Source organism: Lepidothrix coronata, unplaced genomic scaffold (genome assembly GCF_001604755.1).
Source record: "Lepidothrix coronata isolate B3197 unplaced genomic scaffold, Lepidothrix_coronata-1.0 Scaffold395, whole genome shotgun sequence".
Classification (NCBI taxonomy): domain Eukaryota; kingdom Metazoa; phylum Chordata; class Aves; order Passeriformes; family Pipridae; genus Lepidothrix; species Lepidothrix coronata.
Genome location: NW_016690575.1, coordinates 99,710 through 105,510, shown reverse-complemented (window position 1 = coordinate 105,510; position 5,801 = coordinate 99,710).

Here is a 5,801-nt window from a genome sequence, read left to right as displayed (position 1 = left end):
ACTGAAGAAGTGGAAACAATAATCAAAGGATTTAGTCAAGCATGTATATAATGATTTGTTACCTTGGATGTGGTAAGGGTCTGTTAAACAGTTACTAGGGGTAAGACAACTTAAGCAGATTTATGATTAGAGTAGATGATTATTAATTGTTATCAGTATGAAGTATGAGCTTGTTTGTAACTGTACCTGATTTGCTGTGGAAACTGTACCTGTTTTGCTGTGGAAACTGCACCTGTGGAAACTGCACGTAAACTTGTTTGTGTAAAAGTATAAAAGCTGTACGAAAAATGAGGGTCTTTGGAATCCTGACTTGGGACGCTAGTCCTCAGGTTCCCGGGCCCTGAATAAAGCACCGCATAAACCGGTTCTCTGTTGGTTTGTGTTTTCGTTACGGGCAACAGTTTTCTGGCGACCCAGAGATGGGACTCCGGGGGTAGCTGGGGCGGTTCACGAGTTGATCCACTCCATGCCGGCAACCAGGTGATTTCTGGGGAGACATCGACTCGTGTCCGACCCCGCGCCCGCCGGACAACCATCCAGGTAAGCCCGGAGGTGCTTTATTCTTTTAGGTTTGTTGGTTGGGAGCCTGCCTATAAGACGGGACTGTGAGTTTACCCGCTGGGTTGGGCAAAGGTTTTATTGGGAAGCCTAGGCGCTGGTCGTAAGACGGGGCGAAAGCCACGCTGAGCCAGCACTTGTCACTCATAGTGAGACTTGACAAGTTGGTTTAGGAAGGTATTGGTTTATATTGTTTGTGTTGTACTGTTTATTGTGTTATTGTACAGTGTGTATGATTTGTTTTATTATTTAAAACATAAGACTGAATGGCAAAAAGAATGTGGTATGTTGATGATAAATGCATAGGATGTCAAGAGGGAAAAATACGGTTTTTAGAACCAGAGGAAGACGTGTCTTTGTTAGTTTCCCCCGGCATAACTCCAAGTGCGCCCCTGGGAGATAGTCTCCCTTCACGTGTGAGGGCACAATCACCCACCATGCCCCCGTTAGAATCGTCCTCGGATGAGGAAGAAACGAGAAGGCGAGAATGTGGTTTTGATAGAACTCCACTAGCAGAACGGACTCGGAAGGGGCGAAAAGAAAGGGGAAGGAGTAGAGAAAAGAGACGGGGAGGGGGAAGGGAGACAGACGTTTCGCTCTCACCCCCTAGACTGATGGCCCCTTTGCGGGAAGCAGTTGGAGCGGACGAGGGAACAGTAAATGATTTTGTGCCGCGGGAAGATCCCGAGGGGAATCCGAATGTGTCTGGAGATTATAAAAGGTTAAGAATTTACCAGGAATTATTGGTAGAAGGAGAACGAAGTGAGATACCAAAAACGCTAAACTGGTTAAAGTTATACTCAGTAAGACAGGATAAGGAGGAATCTCCGTCAGCCTTTTTAGAAAGGTTAGAAGAGACAGCTCGGAAATATACAGATTTAGATGTTGAAGCTGAATCAGGAAAATTGCTATTAGTATTGATTTTTATGGGACAATCACAAGAAGACATTAGGAAAAAAACTTCTGAAGTTAGACGGAGAAGAGACAAGAGATTTGGAAAAATTATTAGAAGTGGCATGGAAGGTGTACAATAATAGAGGATTTAACAATCAGTCAGGATTCAGAAATCAATATGGGGGAAGACGTGGTAGGATAGGACCAAATCAATGTGCTCTTTGTAAAGGACAAGGACATTGGAAAAAGCAAAACCCTGTTAATATGGGCACGCCACAAAGTGTCGCCCAAGCATTTATGTTAGGGAATTACCAGAATCAAAGCTGACTAGACCGGGATTTAAAAGTTGTTTTAGAAGTAGAGGGAGAGCCAACAGAATTTAGAATAGATACTGGAGCTAGTTTTTCGGCAATGAATAAATTGATGGGGCCACTAAGTGATTCAACTGCATGGGTGGTAGGAGTTTCAGGACAGATAGAGGAAAGAACGTTTCTGCGACCTCTAGATATCAAATTTAGAGGAAAAGAACTAGATCATCAATTTTTGTACATGCCTAACAGTCCTGAATGTTTACTGGGAAGGGACCTGCTTTCAGCCTTGCAAGCTAAAATTATATTTGAAAAAGGGAGAGTCAAAATGGAAATTCCGGAAGAGAACTTAGCAAAAATTTTTGTTGTGAAAGAAGTAGAAAAAGAAGAGATACCTCAGGAAATAGAACAGGCTGTAGTGCCTTGGGTATGGGAAACAGGGGTCCCTGGAAAATCCAAAGCTGCTACCCCAGTTAGAATAGAATTAAAAGAAGGGACACTACCCGTTAGAGTGCGACAATACCCAATTAGTTTAGAAGCTGGAAAAGGAATAGCCCCAATGATCACACAGTTTTTAATTTTAGGGATATTAAAAGAATGTGAGTCAGAGTTTAATACTCCCATTTTTCCGATAAAAAAGCCAAATGGTAAGTATAGGTTAGTGCAAGACTTGAGAGCAGTAAACCTCATCGCAAAAGACATCCACCCGGTTGTAGCTAACCCTTATACCTTGTTAACATCTGTTTCTGAGAGATTTCAGTGGTTTACAGTGATTGATCTAAAAGATGCCTTCTTCTGCATACCACTGGCACGGGAAAGTTGGAAAATTTTTGCCTTTGAATGGGAAAACCCAGAGACTGGACGGAAGCGACAGCTTACTTGGACTCGATTACCGCAAGGATTCAAATGTTCACCTACGATATTCGGTAATCAGTTAGCAAAAGAACTTGAAGAATGGAAGACTACTCAGGTAGAAGAATCTCCTTTTTCATATATAATACTTCAATATGTTGATGACATCTTTTTGGGAGCTATAGAACAGGGACTCTGCCGTCAGTTAACCATTGAACTGTTAAACATGCTGGGACAGGCAGGCTACCGAGTCTCAAAAGAAAAAGCTCAACTAGTAAAACAAAAAGTTATTTATCTGGGGTGTGAAATTTCTCAAGGAATCCGGCGCTTAGGAACAAATAGGGTTCAAGCAATATGTGCTATCCCTGTGCCCCGAAATAATCAAGAACTAAGATCTTTTTTAGGAATGGTCGGGTGGTGCAGACTGTGGATTCCTAACTTTGGACTAACTGCCAGACCCTTATATGAAGCAGTAAAGGAGCCCAAGCTGACCTGGGGGACGAAGCAAGAAAGAGCTTTCCAGGAACTGAAAAGAACCCTCCAGGAAGCACCTGCCCTGGGACTACCGGACCTAACCAAGGAATTTCAGCTCTATGTTTGTGAGAGACAACGAATGGCCTTAGGAGTACTCACTCAGCGATTAGGATCCTGGAAGAGACCAGTTGGGTACTTCTCCAAACGGCTAGACGCAGTAAGTGGGGGATGGCCGGGGTGTCTCAGAGCTGTGGCAGCGACGGTTATTTTAATACAAGAAGCACGAAAACTGACTCTGGGAAAACACATGGTAGTGTACGTGCCCCACATGGTCATAGCAGTTCTAGAGCAAAAAGGGGGGCATTGGCTCTCATCTAGCCGTATGTTACAGTATCAAGCTTTGTTAAGAGAGCAAGATGATGTTGAACTGAAAATTACTAACCATCTCAACCCAGCAGAATTCCTTAGGTCTACACAGGAAGAAGGTATCCTGGAGCATGACTGTGTAGAGACCATTGAACAAGTCTACGCGAGCAGAAGAGACTTGAAGGACGAACCACTGACAGATCCTGACTGGGAGTTGTACACCGATGGATCTAGCTTTGTGGAGAATGGCACCAGGTATGCTGGGTATGCAGTGGTCACTCTACAACAAGTGATAGAAGCAAATGCACTACCCCCAGGTACGTCTGCACAAAAGGCCGAAATATGGGCATTGGTGAGAGCTTTAATATTAAGCCAAGGAAGGAGAGTTAACATATGGACTGACTCCAAATATGCCTTTGGGGTAGTTCATGTTCACGGAGCACTCTGGAAAGAGAGAGGACTTCTTACTTCTCAGGGGACAACGATTAAACATCGGGAAGAAATTTTACAATTGCTAGAGGCAATACATAAGCCCTCAGCAGTGGCAATAATGCATGTCAAAGGACATCAGACTGATCCTGGACGAGAATTTCAAGGTAATCGACAGGCTGACCAAGCAGCTAAGCAAGCCACAAGAGAAGTATGGACTCAGATGGCTCTTTTGCCCGTTCGAAATAATCCAGCAATAGCATATATGGAAGAAAAACCACATTATTCACAGGAAGATGAGAAATTAGCTCAAGTAACAGAAGCAAGGAAAAATGTTAAAGGGTGGTATATTTCCCCCACAGGACAAGTGATTCTACCTGTCAGAATAATGAAAGCAGTACTCGAAACGGAACATAATAAGTGCCACTGGGGTGCAGAAGCAATGGTAAAATTTTTGAAAAATGAGGTTCTCTCAAACCAGATGTTAACACTAGCAAAAAGCGTAAATGCAATGTGTCCCATGTGTATAAAGAATAACCCAGTGGTCAGAAAACAGGTGCAAATGGGAAAGTTACAGGTAGGACAGTTACCAGGAGATTATTGGCAAATAGATTTTTCTGAGTTGCCTAAGGCCCAAACTTTTAAATATCTGCTAGTGTATGTTTGTACCTTCTCAGGGTGGCCAGAAGCTTTTCCATGCAGGACCAATCAAGCAAAAGAAGTAGTTAAAACTCTTCTGAGAGAAATTATTCCGAGATTTGGGATACCTCTAGGGTTATCATCTGATCGAGGGCCACACTTTACCGCAGGGATAGTGCAAGAAATATCTGTTGCACTGGGAATAGCGTGGAATCTCCATACACCATGGAGACCGCAATCCAGTGGACAAGTAGAGAGGATGAATCAGACATTGAAAGGTCAATTAAAGAAAATTTGTCAAGAAGCAAAAATTCAGTGGCCCCAAGCACTACCACTTGCCTTGTTGAGAATCAGGATCAAACCCAGGGAAAGAATAGGAGTAAGTCCATACGAAATATTGTATGGCAAGCCCTATCATGCAGCTACCTATCAAGGGGATCCTCATGTGGTGGGGGATCAAGCAGTGTTTAACTATGTGTTATCTTTAAACAAAACTCTCACGGCCCTCAGAGGAGCACTGCAGTGGAATCGGCCTCTGCCCCTGGAGAATCCAGTTCATGACATTCCTCCAGGAGACCAAGTCTATGTGAAAAACTGGTCGGTGGAACCATTAAAGGAAACATGGGACGGTCCACGTCAGGTGATAATGACGACCTACACGGCAGTAAAAGTCGAAGGAATCGACAGCTGGATCCATTATACTCGGGTCAAGAAGGTTCCCGTCTCGTGGTCAGTAGAGCCTCTCTCACTGACAAAAATGGTGTTTCGTCGAACTACTACCTGAAGATCTTAGTGTTTCTGAAACTGATAGGTTTGACAGAGACTTTTGTAAGAATTGAAACTCCTGACCCTTATTTACTGGTCCCCGAAGTTACTGATGTAAATCTAACCTGTCTATTTTCTGATGACCAGGGAGCTGAATTAAGAGATGTTAACGTCAAGTGGAGATGGAGAGATCAAGATCAAATCATGACAGAAGGAGTGACAACAGTTTGGGATGCTACACAACAAAAAGGTTATACCGTTCTGCAGGTACCCAAAGTGTCCAAAGCTATAGAAGGGACATATATGTGTGTAGTTTGGATTTGGGAAAGTTTTGATTATGGACATATAGAAATACAGACAATAAACACGACTCAGAAGACGGTGACCAAAGTGCAAATTTTACCCACTAGGAAACAATCAGACATGTGGGATGGTCCTCCCTTAAAAATTAATTGTACCTTCCAATTTGATGATTGTCGAAAATCAGTTAAAGTAAAGTGGTGGAAATTGAATATG